A 15,960-nucleotide genomic window follows, 5' to 3' on the forward strand; every position below is an offset into this window, starting at 1 on the left:
ACAAGAAATTGCATGTGACTGATGTCTGAATGAGTGATGGCAGATTCTTTATTTTTATTTTTAAAGACAAGAGCTTACTCTGTTGCCCAGGCTAGAGTACAGTGGCACCATCATGGCTCATGGTAACCTTGAACTCCTGGGATCAAGCGATCCTCCTGCCTTAGCCTCCCAAGTAGCTGAGACTATAGGCCTGCACAAACATGTTCAGCTAGCTTTTAACTTTTTTGTAAAGATGGGATCTTCCTATGTTGCCCAACCTGGCCTCAAACTCCTGGCTCCAAGTGATCCTCCCTCCTCAGCCTCCCAAAGTGTTGGGATTACAGCTGTGAGCCACAGTGTCCAGCCTAAATTGCTGACGGCAGATTCTTTTGATTGATTGATTGATTTATTTTTGAGACGGAGTGTTGCTCTATCGCCCAGGCTGGAGTGCAGTGGCGCGATCTCGGCTCACTGCAAGCTCTGCCTCTGAGGTTCATGCCATTTTCCTGCCTCAGCCTCCCAAGTAGCTGGGACTACAGGTGCCCGCCACCACGCCTGGCTAATTTTTTGTTTTTTTTAGTAGATACGGGGTTTCACCGTGTTAGCCAGGATGGTCTCGATCTCCTGACCTTGTGATCCGCTGGCCTCGGCCTCCCAAAGTGCTGGGATTACAGGTGTGAGCCACCGCGCCTGGCCTGACAGCAGATTCTTTGCTGACAAAGATTTTGCGGCTAGTAGGGGTGAGGCTGTGGGCATCTGAGGGTGTGAGCCAGGCAGGGGTAAAGTGGGCACAGAGGGAGGTTTGCTGGAGGGGGCTCAGGGATTTTGCTGAAAGCCCACTCTTTGTGACATTGCCAGTCTGAGCTGGCCCAGTGCAGGATCCATTTCTCAGAGGAGTGACTGGGATCTGGGAGATTGTGGCCATCCCGCTGCATCCTCACTGACTGTGAGGTCCTTACAGATGATCCTGCACAGATTTTCTCAAGATTTTTAGGGCATGTCGTCTGCAGTGCGCCGTCCCCATCTGCCAAGAAGATTTGGTCAACCTTGGGGCTGAGATAATTGACGAGCTTTCTAAAAGTCCATATATCCCTTTCCTTCCTTTCCCTTTCTGTTAAGAGCATTACTGGCTTAGTTCGACCCTGTCTAATTTTTAAATTATAAACCCAGGCTCAAAAGGGGAAGGGGGTCCAATGCATGCTCTTAGTAGAGCTGAGATGAGATCTGGGGTTCACTCTGACACCACAGCCCAGCTCCCTCCTGGACACCCCGACACTCACTCCGAGGCACGTACCCTGGAGACCTCTGGGTTCTGAGCACCAATTGGCTGGATTTATTTTGCGTGCTTACGAGGGGGAAATGGTATTAGAAAGATCATGCAGCCAGGCGCGGTGGCTCATGCCTGTAATCCCAGCACTTTGGGAGGCCGAGGGGGGCAGATCATGAGGTCAGGAGTTCAAGACCAGCCTGGCCAACATGGTGAAACCCCGTCTCTACCAAAAATACAAAAAATTAACTGGGCGTGGTGGCACGCACCTCCCAGCTCCTTGGGAGGCTGAGGCAGGAGAACTGCTTGAACTCAGGAGATGGAGGTTGCAGTGAGCCGAGACCACGCCAGAGCACTGCAGCCCAGGCAACAGAGTGAGACTCCGTGTCAAAAAAAAAAAAAAAGATCATGCAAGTGCCACCATATTGACTAAAGAAATATCACCGAAAAATCAACTCCATAGTATGGGATGCCAAGTGCAATGAGCTATTGTGAGGATGAGGTGTGGTCTTAGCCAAGACAAGCTCACAAAGGGACCAGCAGCTGCTCAAGCAGGGACAAGTGAAAAGAGGTGGCATGGGAAGGGGGTCTCTGAGGCTGGCCTTCTATCCCTGACCCAGGAACTGTCCTTAACACAGATTCGTGCTCTATCAAAGGCAGCTGGAGATGCTGGGAATCCCCAACGTGGGTTTGCTCTTCCCCTCATTCCTGTGGCTACCTTTCTCTGTTCCTCTCCTGGCCATGCTCTGTGTCACAACTATTTCTCTTGGTGATCTGCCTGTAATATGCAGGCTTAGGGGCAGGGTGTCTAGCTGGCTGCAGGCACAAGTCTGGAAAGTGGGCAAGTAGGTATGTGTGCATGGGCAGATGTGTGTGTGTGTGCATGAATGGGCATCTATGTGTGTACGGACAGACATGTGTGTACCGGGGCAGGTGTGTGTGTGTGATATGGGCAGGCGTGTGTGTGTGTGTGCATGGTAGGCATGTGAGTGTGCATGAGCAGGCATGTGTGTACCTGGGCAGGCATGTGTGTGTATGTGGGCAAGCGTGTGTGTATGTGTGTACATGGGCAGGCGTGTGTGTGTGGTATGGGCAGGCATGTGTGTGTGCATGGGCAGGAATGTGTGTGTACATGGGTGGGTATGTGTGTACATAGGAATGTGTATGCATATACATGGGCAGGCATGTGTGTGTACATGGGCAGGTATGTGTACATGTATGGGCAGTCATGTTTGTGCATGGGCAGGGGTGTGTGCATGCATGGGTGGGTATGTATGTATAATAGGCAGGCGTGTGTGTGCATGACAGGTGTGTGTGTACATGGGCAGGTGTGTGTGCATACATGGGTGGGTATGTATGTATAACGGGCAGGCGTGTGTGCATGCAGCTTACATAAGTGGCAGTGCTCTCAGGAGGGGAGCACACAGTACAGACCAGGTTTCCCACTTTCCCCAGGCAGTGTCCCGTGCAGCCCCTTGTCTGAAGAGGGTGTCACTGATGCCCCCTGCCTCCACGGAGCCCAGCTCTTTCCCTCGGTCTGGAAGACAGCGAGCAGGACCTTGGTTCTTCCTAAGGTAGGCAGTGCCTGGGTCCACAGCCCTGTGGTTCCGATTCAAACCATGCAGCCCGAGAGACTCTGGTGGTTCTGGCTGCACTTTTGCACCTTCTCAGCCCCGTTTTCTTGCTGGAGTGACAGGGCTGCAGGAAGCTTTCCCAGCAGCCGAAGCAGCAGCCAGAGCAGACACGGCAGCAGCCACGGCAGCAGCACTGGCACCCTTCAAATTGGGACTCTAGCCCTTTAAATCTGCTCAGTTACCAAAAAAGAAGAGGCATCAGACCCTGTTAATTAAAGCTCGCCCCGGTCCATCATTCTGAGGAGCTGCAGTGCCCTGCTCCTTCCTGATGGCTTAGAGATTCTCCTTAACTCCCAGCCATGGATCTTGGAGAATTTCCCCCGAGATCAGCAGGAGGTATGACCCTTGCCGATGACACTCTGAAGCTTGTGTAGCTCTAAATCAATGATATAATTGACTGCATGGATGCTGCCTGCTTTCCCCTTTCTGCTTCTCCTCTTCCCCTCTTCCTCCTCTCCAATTTCCCAGCTTGTGTTTAGTTGAGACAGAATCAAGTTTTGATGGGTTTCGGAGGAAGGGGAGGGGTAGGGAGATCTGGAGGTGGCGGTGGCTCCTGGCGTGTTTGTTTTGGCCCTGGCTTCACCCAGCTGTCAAAGTGGTTTGGAGGAGTGGGGAGACATGCCTCTTTCAGCTCTGGCTCATGCAAAACCATTTCCTCCTGGCCGGGTCCCTTCCCCTTGGAGATAATGAAAAGGGCATAACCCTGACTTGACTTGCCTATCAAATCCATGCCCTGCCACTCGGTTGGAACATGGCTGTGTGGCTGCGCTCCTATGTTATTGGAAAACTCATTCCATACAACTTTCTCCCTGTAAATCGTCCCGGAGGAACATCTTGCCGACACCTGTCCCCCCTCCCCGCCCCTGCCCTCATTCTCCCCTCCTCTTTACTCTCTTTTCAAATGCTTGCTGTGTGATTTCAGGAATTCCTAACTCTGTCCCTTGTGCCTTTTGAGGAAACTCACTTCTAGCCGAGTCTCAGGTTCTGTGGCAAAGAGTTGTTTTGATTCAGGAATCTGCTCTAGCCTGGCAGAGAGAAGGAGTAGATTTATCTTCTTTGTACGTTGCATTGTGTAAATCGTACATGGGCTCAGAGAACATCTATCTGCAAATCTTTCATTGATTTGTTTTTGACCCTCACGGGGTGCCTTCTGGGTGAAATGCTCTTCCCGAGTCATACCCAAAGGAAAGATTTCCTTTCGATCAGCTTGACACGACTTCGCAGACATCCCTGAAAGTCAGACTTGGGCAGAGGGAGGCATTTTCATTGACCTGAGTGACAGTCGTCTCTGGGGGTCCCAGGGGCATGGGTTCGTGTGACTTGGGAGCAGCGCTTCTAAGGACTTCCAATTCCCCACCTGGGAGAGGAGCTTGGGAGGCAAAGTGCTTGTACTGAATTTTCCAGGGGCTTTAAAACATGCTGAATGGTTAACATCCCCGTTCAAGTCTTGAGAGGAATCTGAGCCAAAACACAGCTCACGTGAGTAGGGATTTTCCCCCAAAGTGATTGCCTGCAGAGTCCTGAACCGTTTCCATGAACGGTAGTTACCGCGTTTGCAGCTAAATCCCTTTGCAATCCCCCAGCCAAGGATGGGCACTTTCTCTGGGTGAATGTCCCGGAAGTCAGCCTGTCTGCTTCCCAGACACTGGAGGTGCAATGCATTTTGTAAGATCAGAATCATCAAACTCTCCGCTGTGGCAGAAACTCTCTGGTTTAGGAGAGACCATTCAGAGCTTATGAGTGAAGCTCTTGATGGAAAGAATTCTTATCCCCATGCCCATCGGTGGATCTGTGTGGTTGATTTAAAGATTCTGAAGAAGTAACCCTGGGAGAGATGTTTTCTGTAAACAGAAACTCAATATGGAGGCCTTGGTCGCGCTGGTTAAAGGGAGGAGGCTTCTGGGAGGGTGGCGTTGGAGGTTTGAGGTCCTTCTGTTTTTTTGTTTTTTTTGAGATGGAGTCTCTCTGTCGTCCAGGCTGGAGTGCAGTGGCCAGATCTTAGCTCACTGCAAGCTCCGCCTCCCGGGTTCATGCCATTCTCCCGCCTCAGCCTCCCCAGTAGCTGGGACTACAGGCGCTCGCCACCATGCCTGGCTAATTTTTTTGTATTTTTAGTAGAGACGGGGTTTCACCGTGTTAGCCAGGATGGTCTCAATCTCCTGACCTCGTGATCCACCCGTCTCAGCCTCCCAAAATGCTGGGATTACAGGCGTGAGCCACCGCGCCTGGCCGAGGTCCTTTTTAAAAGTCGTGCTGTCAGCTGGTCTGTGAGGGTCAGGTTCTCTCCTGGAGCTGAGGATAGAAGCGGACTGAGGCCATGGTTAGCCGGGTGAGTTCCTTGAGGTCACAGACCATTCAGTGGAGAAGGTTCATCCACACAGCTATAGGCACCTCTTCCTCTGTTGCCTGGTGGCCCAAAGGTCAACACACCCTTCTTTTACTTTCTAAGGGAAGCCAAAAGAGGCTTGAAATAGATGTCACTAACTGTGTTTTTGTACCAGCTGGGGCCTATTAACAATAACTAATTAAGTAGACTGTTTCTTTGTGTCAAATTTTCTTTTCAACGTAATGGGGTGTGTGTGTGTGTGTGTGTGTGTGTGTGTATAATTCACTGATGGCTGCTGGTTTCAAGAAGCTGTAAACAGGTCCCAGGGGAGTTTGCTTAGATCTGGCAACTTTGTGTAGTTCTGTGGTCTGTTGACATTTCTTTAATGGCCGTGGTGGGCTCTTAGCTTACAGGGTGGTGGGAAAGGCATGCCCTTTCGGGACCGACAGACCTTCATTGGAGTCTCAGCTTCACCACACAGGAGCAGGTAGCCTGGGCTGCTGGTGAATCTCATTGCACATCAGTTTCTCTGTCTGTAATATGGTAGCATTGTCAGGATTAAATGGAGTCATTTAGCTAAAGTCTGTGTAAGTAGCTGGTATAAAGGAGCATCTCTTCTTTCAATTGCATCTGCCTTGAATTAAATCAACATTAACACAAAGGATTGGACCATTTAAATAGTTTCAGTGACCCCTGTACTGACTGCTGGACTGTGCCTTTTCTGAGGGCAGGGATGGCCTCCTCCCTGTCACTCTGTCTCTCTCAAAAGCTAGCACAGGGACTGGCATGGTGCGGAAGCAACATAAAAGTTTATTGAATGAATACATGCCAGTCTGTGGACACGTAACTTTCAACATAGGTGGTTTTTAAAGACTAAGCAAAACCAATTCTCACTCAGTTTACTTAAGAAATACAGCTGAGTCAGTTAGATCAAAGAGCCTCATAGCTGTAATAAATTTGGATTAAGATAGATCCATTTGTGGGGAAATTTGAACTGTACTAAAAAAAAATTGTCTCCTGCACTGGAACCTGTACCGGGTGCCTGCGGACTCCAGGAGTGCCCCGGGAGCCATTCTGATTGCTAGCAGCCTTCCCTCTTCATGTGCTACTTCCTCTTTTTCATGCTTTGAAGAAGAGAAGAGACTCTGAAAGGGGAGAACTGCTGTGAATGGAAAGAGGAGCTTCAACTGCTACTCTGGGGTGTAGAACGAGTCTATCAATGTATCAATCCATTAAAAAAGAGTAAGTTGATTTGTGTGGAGACACTTAGTACCTACCGGGGAGAGCCATTGATTTAACAATTTTTTAAAAATTTAATTATTTAGTTTTTGAGACGGAGTCTCACTCTGTCACCCAGACTGGAGTGCAATGGCATGATCTCTGCGCACTGCAGCCTCCACCTCCCGGAGGTTGCAGTGAGCCGAGATCGCACCACTGCATTCCAGCCTGGGCAACAAGAGAGAAACTCTGTCTCAAAACAAAAAAAATTGATCAAAGATCATCATCATCGTCATAGTGAATACCACCACCACCACCTCACATTTGTGTAGGGTCTCTCTAGCTAGGGGTTGGAGGAACCCACGTGAGATTGGCTGCCCCCTATTCTCAAGTAAAGGGATGGGAGGTAAATAGTGTGTGTCATAGGCTACAAGGGGCACGAGTCCAGTGGATCATGGGAGGATGATGATCTTGGCCTTGGGAAAGCTTCTTTTGAGTAGATGATCCCCAAACTGAGTCCCGACAGAGGTGGCTATGAAGCATCATCCTAGGCTGAAGAAATTACACACGCAAAGAACAGAGGTGAAAGGAACACTCGAGGGAGCGGCAGCAAATCTGTCTAACCATTATGGGAGGCAATGTGATAAAAGAAGAAGCTGGAGAGGAGACGGGGTTAGATCCTAAAGGACCCTGGGTGCGTGAAAGGCGGGGACTTCATTTTGAAGGAGATGGGGTCACTGAAGGATTTTAAGCAACGGAATTACTTGGGGAAATTGAATTGAACAAATACGCACTGAGCATCGATCCTTTGCCAAGCTATGTCCTACGCACCGGGGATGTGGCGGTGAACACAGCACACAAAATCCCCTGCTCTTGCGGAACTTGCAGGCAGTGAATACGACAAAAAAAATAAATAAATAAAATAAAAATAAAAAAATAAGCCACGAAAGGTAAATTGTACGGAGCACATCAGACGGTGACACACGCTTTGGAGAGAAATACAGCTGAGGAGGAGGATGTGGTCCCGAGACAGGTGTATGTGTGTGTGCAACCCTTAATAATGCTCAATCCTAAGTGCAATCCTTAATAAAGTTTAATCCTAAATAAGTGCAACCCTAAATAAAATGCAATCCTAAATAAGTGCAACCCTAAATAAAGTACAATTCTAAATAAGTGCAACCCTACGTAAAGTGCAATCCTAAATAATTGCAACTCTACATAAAGTGCAATCCTAAATAATTGCAACCCTACATAAAGTGCAATCCTAAATAAAATGCAATCCTAAATAAATAAAGGTGGCAGCAGAATGAAAACTCTCGGAGGCGTTGTAAGAACTTTGGCTTTTGCTTTGAGTGAGGCGGGAGCCAGCGCTGGGCTCTGAGCAGAGGAGAAACATTTTTAAATGATCCTCCTCACTGCTGTGTTGAGGAAAGACTGTGGGTGGGCAAGGCGGGAGCAGGAAGATCATCCAGGAGATGAACATTTAATCCAGGCGAGAGGTGATGGTGGCTGGCCAGTGGGGTACCAGTGGAGGTCTGCCAAATGCTAGGATTCTGAACTTCTTGTTTTTTTTTCAGGATGGAGGCAATGGGATGTGTTGATGGGTTGGAGAGTTGTGTGAGATGAGTCGAGGATGACTCAAGCTTCCTTGGCCTGAGACAGGGACAGCTGTGGGTGGAGCAGGTTTGGGAGGAGAGCAGGAGTCGGGTGTTTCTCATGTTAAATTGGAGACGTCTGTTGAGGCTCCCGGTGGAGATGTTGAGTGGGCAGTCCTGGGTTCACGGGAGAGATTTGGGCTGGAGACAGCCTTGGGAATCAGAGTACAGATGGTATTTAAAGCCATCTCAGATGAGATCATCGGGAGATGGAAGAGACGAAGAACTGAGTTCTGAGGCATCATGGCTATTTACAGGTTAAAAAGATGACCAGAAACCAAACCCGGAGATTGAGAAGGAGGTGTCTTCCTTCTTTCTCCTTCAAGATGATTCGCCCTGTTTGTACATTCTACATCCTCGTCTCTCCCGGGACTAAGACTCATAGCTCGTTCTCCCAAATATTTTTTTTGTTTGTTTTTTTGAGATGGAGTTTCGCTCTGTTGCTCAGGCTGAAGTGCAATGGTGCAATCTTGGCCCACTGCAAACTCCACCTCCCGGGGTTCAAGATATTCTCCTGCTTCAACCTCCCAAGTAGCTGGGATTACAGGTGTATGCTGCCGTGCCCGACTAATTTTTATATTTGTAGTAGAGATGGGGTTTCACCCTGTTAGCCAGGCTGGTCTTGAACTCCTGACCTCAGGTGATCCTCCTGTCTCAGCCACTCAAAGTGCTGGGATTACAGGCATGAGTCACCATGCCCGGCCCTCATTCTCCCAGTTTTTAACTTGTTCCTTTCTCCTGGCTTCTTCCCACCTCCCTGTAGGTCTGCTCAGATCTTTCTCATCTTAGAAAAAACCTTCCCTTAGCTCCTACCGACTCCTTTAGCTTTTGCTCTCTCGTTCTCTTTTTCTTCACAGATAAACTTTTATTTCTTTCAGCATTAATCAAACAACTGCTGCATACCAGGAGTAAAGAATATGGAAACAAAAGACAGATTTTACCCTACTTGAAAGAATATTTACTTACACCTTGTCTACTTCCATAAAGCATTTTGGATAGCATTTTTGACACGTATATATAATGAAATATAAAATATATGATCATAAACTAAACATAAAAAATTTTGTACCAAAAATATTTGTATTTGTATTCTAAAATACGATTTAGAACAGAGGAGCAAGATCAGGACAAAAAACAGAATGCAGAAATAAAGGTCATAAGATTCTATTTTATTATTATTATTGTTTGTTTTTGAGACAGAGTCTTGCTCTGTTGCTGAGGCTGGAGTGCAGGGGTGCGATCTCGGCTCACTGCAACCTCTGCCTCCCGGGTTCAAGCGATTCTCCTGTTTCAGCCTCTGGAGTAGCTGGGATTACAGGCAGAAGCCACCACACCCAGCTGAGTTTTGTATTTTTAGTAGAGATGAGATTTCCTCATATTGACCAGCCTGATCTTGAACTCCTGGCCTCAAGTGATCCACCTGCCTCAGCCTTCCAAAGTGCTGAGATTACAGGCTTGAGCCACTGTGCCTGGCCAGATTCTATTTTATTTTAATTTTGAGAGACAAAGTCTTACTGTGTTGTCCAGGCTGGTCTTAAACTCCTGGCCCCGAGTGATCCTCCCACTTTGGCCTCCCAAAGTACTGAGATTACAGGCGTGAGCCCCTGCGCCTGACTGGTCATAAAACTGTATAAGAATATAATTGAGCTGCTAATCTGATCAGAACTTTCTGGTCAGAAAAGAGAAAATGGGAATTCCTTTTTTTTTTTTTTTTGAGACGGAGTCTCGCTATCTCCCAGGCTGGAGTGCAGTGGCCCGATCTCGGCTCACTACAACCTCCACCTCCCGGGTTCAAGCAATTCTCCTGTCTCAGCCTCCTGAGTAGCTGGGACTACAGGCGTCCGCCACCACTCCTGGCTAATTTTTGTATTTTTAGTAGAGACGGGGTTTCAGCATATTGGCCAGGCTGGTCTCGAGCTCCTGACCTTGTGATCCATCCGCCTTGGCCTCCCAAGTGCTGGGATTACAGGCTTGAGCCACCGTGCCCGGCCTGAAAATGGGAATTTCTTAAAAAAATTTACCAATGCTCTCAGATCATAATTGTATGGGTCAATACATATTGGGGTTTTGGGTATTCTGGGTGCTACCTAACCAGGACCCAGACCAAGAAACAGGACATGGTCTGCACCCCAGTGCCACCCCCATGATCATTTCCAGTTGGTGTTCTCTCCAGGGACTGACATTAACCATTTGTCTGTTTTAAACTATTTTGGGAATTGCATTCTGAGTTTTGTTGTCCGTGAGATGATATGGTTCCTTAAGGAAAACCAAAGCTTTCTGGCATTTAATTCTAAAATCATACAGTTGATCCTTGAGCAATTTGGGTTTGAACTGTAAGAGGCCACTTATACACGGATCTCCTTCTGCCTCTACCACCCCTGAGACAGGAAGACCAAACCCTCTTTTTCTTCCTCCTCCTAAGCCTCCTCAATGTGAAAAAGACAAGGAAAGGCCCAGCGCAGTGGCTCACACCTGTAATCCCAGCACTTTGGGAGGCCGCGGCGGGTGGATCATGAGGTCAGGAGTTCATCACCAGCCCAGCCAAGATGGAGAAACCCCGTCTCTACTACAAATACAAAAAAATTAGCCAGGCATGGTGTTGGGCGCCTGTAATCCCAGCTACTTAGGAGGTTGAGGCAGAGAATTGCTTGAACCCCGGAGGCGGAGGTTGCAGTGAGCCGAGATTGCACCATTGCACTCCAGCCTGGGCGACAAAGCGAGACTCCATCTCAAAAAAAAAAAGAATAAATGACAAGGATAAAGACCTTTATGATGATCCACTTCCATTTAATGAATAGTCAATATATTTTTTCTTCTTCATGATATTTTAATAACATTTCCTCTTCTCTAGCTTACTTTATTGTAAGAATACTGAATACATTATATCTAACACACAATATATGTGTTAATCAACTGTCTACGTTATCAATAAGCCTTCCGGTCAACAGTAGGCTATTAGCAGTCAAGTTTTTGGAGATTCAAAAGTCATATGTGACTGGGCATAGTGGCTCACGCCTGTAATCCCAAGACTTTGGGAGGCTGAGGTAGGAGGATTGTATGAGCTCAGGGGTTTGATACCAGCCTGGGCTTGTAAAATAATTTAAATTATTTCTAGAAATAATTTAAAAAATTAACTAGTTATGATGGTATGTGCCTGTAGTTACAGCTACTTGGGAGGCTAAGGAAGGAGGATCACTTGAGCCCAGGAGGCTGCAGTGGGCTATGATGGCGCCACTGCACTCCAGCCTTAGCAACAGAATGATACGCTGTCTCCAGAAAAAAAGAAAGAGTTGTATGCAGATTTTCAACTGCATGGGGTAAGGGGAGCAGCACCCCTAACCCCCACAGCGTTCGAGGGTCAACTGTATTTTCTTCTGAGTTTCCATTTAAGGAATGCTGAAAAGTTAGGTGGCCTATACCTTGTCTATTTCCGTAACATACTTTGGATAGCATGCAAATTTATGTGTGTGTCATGAAACATAAAATATAAACTTATAAACTAAGGCGAAGAGTGGCAGCTATTTGGCATCACTTGAAGCCCAACCAGGGGCAGTCAGAAGGTAGAATCTGGAGAGGATGGAGTGTTAAATGCCAGTGAGATGAAGCAACATAAGGCCCGGAAGTGTCCCTCGGAGTTAGAAAGTAGGAGGCAGCCAGCCAGGTTCCTGGAGTAATGGAGGTAGAAGCCAGATTGAGGGAGGAGGTCAAGGAAGTAATAAGAAATTTGCTGTGATGTCTCTACGTGGCGGCTACTATTTTAAGATGGTCTATTCTCATGGGAAGGAGAGAAAAGATGGCAGGTAGAAGACCTTGCAAAACATAAGGAAGGATTTTTTTTATTTCTCAATAGAATGAGAGAGACTTAATCGTGTTTTTGGAGAAACAGGTAGTCAAGAAATACAGGCAAGGCTGGGCGCCGTGGCTCACTTCTGTAATCTCAACACTCTGGGAGGCTGAGGTGGGAGGATGGCTTGAGCCTACGAGTTCAAGGCCAGCCTGGGCAACATAGTGAGACTCCATCTCTACAAAAAACAAAAATAAAAATAATTAGCCAGGGATAGTGGTGCATGCCTGGAGAACCAGCTACTCAGGAGGCTGAGGTAGGAGGATTGCTTGAGGTCAGGAGTTTAGAATAGCCTGGCACCATAGCGAGACCTCATCTCTACAAAAAATAAAAAGAAAAACAAATTAGCTGGGTGTGGTGGTTGCACACCTATAGAACCAGATGCTTGGGAGGCTGAGGTGGGAGGATCATTGGAGCTTAGGCATCAAGGCTGCCGTGAGCCATGATTGCACCACTGCACTCCAACCTGGACAACAGAGTGAGACTCTATCTCAAAAAGAAAGAAAGAGAAGGGAAGGGGGAAAGAAGGAAGGAAGGAAGGAAGGAAAAAAGGAAGGAACAGAGGGAGGGAGGGAGAGAGGAGGAAGGAAGGGAGGCAGGGAGGGAAGGAGGAAAGAAAGAAGGAAGGAAGAAAAGAAGGAAAGAAGGAAGGGAGAATGGAAGGGAGGGAGGGAGGAAGGAAAGAAGGAAGGAAGGTAGGAAGGAAAGAAGGAAGGGAGGGAGGGAGAGAGGAAGGAAAGAAAGAAGGAAAGAAAGGAAGGAAGGGTGGGAAGGAGGAAGGAAAGAGAGAGAGGGAGGGAGGGAGGAAGGAAAGAAAAAAGGAAAGAAAGAAAGAGAGAGAAAGAAAAGAAAGAAAGGCAAAAGATAAAATGGAGAGAAAAGATAGTTAAAGCAAGCAAAAACCTAGATAAATTTGCATGCTGTAGACACACACACACACACACACACACTCCACACAACTGGGTTTCTCACCTTCTTTAACTTTTCCTGGTGACAGACCCTTCTCCTTGCCATTGTTCTCCTTTGTTTTGAAGCTAAAACAGCCCTTAGCAACCGAACCCCTTAGGATCTTCTAGGATTGACCCACTCAGGCTTCTCTCTAGTGAAAGGGACACTGTCTATAATCTGTCAACTTTATTTCAGCCATCAGTCCCAGAATGTCAGGACTGCCAGGGGCCTTCGTGAGTGTCCAGCCTGTGTTCTTATTTTCCAAATGAAAAAACTGAGGCCCATGATTTCCTGGCAAGGTAGAGAGAACAGCAGAGCTAAACCCCAGATTGCCAGACTACTTGACTGTATTTCCAGAACTCCCTATTTCCAGGCATTTTCAAATCTCTCCCTCCTAATCTCTAAAACTTGAGTGTTTCTAAAATTTCAGCAAGCACCAAAATCATCATCTAGAGGGTTTCTTTTTCTTTCTTTTTTTTTTTTTTTGAGACAGGGTCTCATCCGATCACCAGGCTGGAGTGCACTGATGCAGTCACAGCTCACTGCAGACTTGACCTCCTTGGCTCAAGCGGCGCAAGCCTCCCTGCTTAGCCTCCCAAGCAGCTGGGACTACAGGCGTGTGCCACCATGCTTGGCTAATTTTTTGTTTTCTGTAGAGACGAGGCCTCGCATGTCGCCCAGGCTCATCTAGAGGTTTTTTCAAGACAGATTTTTTTGGGCCTCACCCCTTCTGAATTTCTGATTCAGTAGGGCTGGGAAAAAGGTGAGAATTTGCAGCATCAACAGCTTTCCCAGGTGACGCTGAGGCTGCTTGTTTGGACCCACACTTGCAGAACATTATTTAAGAGGGGGTGTGCGCAGAGCAGGCAGGGAGGGAGTGAGAAAAACTAGACAGGAGTTCCTAGAAGCAAGCATCTTCTCTGACCTGATCTCATTTCCCTTGGGTCAGGCCTGAATGAGGTGTGGTTGGCCAGCTGCCAGGCCCAAGAAGATCAACACCATTTCACCTCCTAGTCACCAAGAGGCTTAAGGAATGCAGTTGTATTAGTCTGTTCTCACGTTGCTGGTAAAGACATACCCGAGACTGGGTAATTTACAAAGAAAAAGACGTTTAATTGACTCACAGTTCCACATGGCTGGAGAGGCCTCACAATCATGGAAGCTGAAAGGTACAAGGCACATCTTACATGGCGGCAGACAAGAGAGAATTTGTGCAGGGAAATTCCCCCTTATAAAAACCATGTGACCTCGTGAGAGTTAGTCACTATCATGAGAACAGTATGGGGAAAACCACCTCCATGATTCAACTACCTCCCATGGGGTCCCTCCCATGACACGTGGGGATTATGGGAGCTACAATTTAAGATGAGACTTGGGTGGGGACACAGTCGAACCATATCAGTCAGCAGTGTAGCAGGCTGAGCCCTGCGACTAATCCCAGGAAACTGGCTGTCATTAAATACAGCACAGTCTGTGCTTTTACATCTTTCTGCCTTCCATGGAAAGGGAATCACAGGGAAGCTGGCCATTCAGACCCAGGCTGGGGGGCATCTCATAGCTCACATTTCCCTTGCAGCCACTCTGAGGCCAGCACCCCTTTGTCACTCCCCAAGGGAATAGGGAACGCCCAGTTGGGTGAGACTCAAGGTTTCTCTTGAGCTTATTCCATTATCTTGGCACTCAGAGTGTATGTCAAGTGAATTCTGTGTCTCTGGCAGGTTATTACGAGCTGAATTAGTGGTAGTGAAATAAAAACTATAATAAAGCTGTACCGCACTCTTAAATTGTTAAAATTTATTAGAAAATGCGCATAGTTATTAACTGATTTTCGCCTGTGTGCATTCGCTTGTGCCGAAGCCAGGGAAGATGAAAAGTGGCTCTGTCAAACGGAGGCTGAGGGTTGGTTCCTGGAATTCTCCAGAGAGCCCTAAATGGGAAAGCACATTCACAAATTCACGGAGCGCTACTGGCCTCTCCGTGTTGGCCGCTGCCTCTCTCCTGTGCTGCCTGAGGCTCTCCAGGGCTGCAATTGTGGTCCCAGGGGAAGGAAATCCATCTGTCCATTTCCAGGATGCCCCGGCGGCAGGCCGAGGGAGGTGTGGATGAATGGGGCCTTGTGTTTCTCCAGTGTTTACACTTAGAAGGCTCAGTTACTCACCCTCTCTAGTCTTCAGGCGGAATGTTCGAGCCCAGGAAAGCTGTTGTAGACAAGCTTCCACCACATTCTCGTGTGCTCTCTCTGCTGGCCTGTTTCCTACTTCTCTTTTTTCTTTTCTTTTCTCTTTTCCTTTCCTTTCTTTTCTTTCTTTCTTTTTTTTTTTTTTTTTCCTTAGAGACTGGATCTGGCTCTGTTGCCCAGGCTGAAGTGCAATGCTGCAATCACGGCTCACTGTCAGCCTCGAATTCTTAGGCTCAAGTGATCCTCCCACCTCAGCCTTCTGAATAGCTAGGACTACAGGCACATGCCACCAAATCCAGCTAATTTTTTTTTAACTTTTTTTTTTGTAGATACAGTGTCTTGCTATGTTGCTCAGGCTGGTCTCACAGCCCTAGCCTCAAGTAATCCTTCCACCTGGGCCTCCCAAAGTGCTGGGATTACAGGTGTGAGCCACCATGTATGACCCCTACCCTGCCTTTTGAAAATCCAAAGAAGAAGCCAAATTTTCCTTAGCTCAACTAGGGCCATTTCTAGATTGCTTCATCAGCAAGTAACTGGTTATTGACTGTCCAGGCCTCCTATGAAGTGCAGAAATGCAGCAAGAAAGTTTTTCCTGCTGTTCTGCTCTGTGGGGAGTTGGAGGATGACGTTTACTCATTTTCAGAGACAGAGAGAGATGCTTTTAGTCCTTAGTCCTTAGGATGAAGGGAGCCCTCCATGGTCTTATAGCTAAGAGAGCTCACCTTACTGCCTCTCCTCCTGCAAAGATCTTTCCAGTAACTAATTCTACCACTCTTTGTAAATTATTATTATTATTTAGATGGAGTCTCGCACTGTCGCCAGACTGGAGTGCAGTGGCACGATCTCGGCTCACTGCAACCTCTGCCTCCTGGGTTTAAGCGATTCTCTTGCTTCAGCCTCCCGAGTAGCT

General features: G+C 47.6%; 1 protein-coding gene across 2 annotated transcripts in view; it reads left to right on the plus strand.

The window, feature by feature from the left end:
• Positions 1–2,665: 2,665 nt before the first annotated feature.
• Positions 2,666–15,960, plus strand: part of CALN1 (calneuron 1) — a 662,369-nt gene continuing 649,074 nt past the window's right edge. Inside the window, exon 1 of one of the 2 annotated variants that reach the window (XM_031665448.1) lies at positions 2,666–3,216. The gene's annotated coding sequence lies outside the window, so the exon portion shown is untranslated. The remainder of the gene's footprint in view (positions 3,217–15,960) is intronic. The other variant, XM_031665450.1, reaches the window with a different exon arrangement.

The sequence above is a fragment of the Papio anubis genome, chromosome 4, assembly GCF_008728515.1.
Source record: "Papio anubis isolate 15944 chromosome 4, Panubis1.0, whole genome shotgun sequence".
Classification (NCBI taxonomy): domain Eukaryota; kingdom Metazoa; phylum Chordata; class Mammalia; order Primates; family Cercopithecidae; genus Papio; species Papio anubis.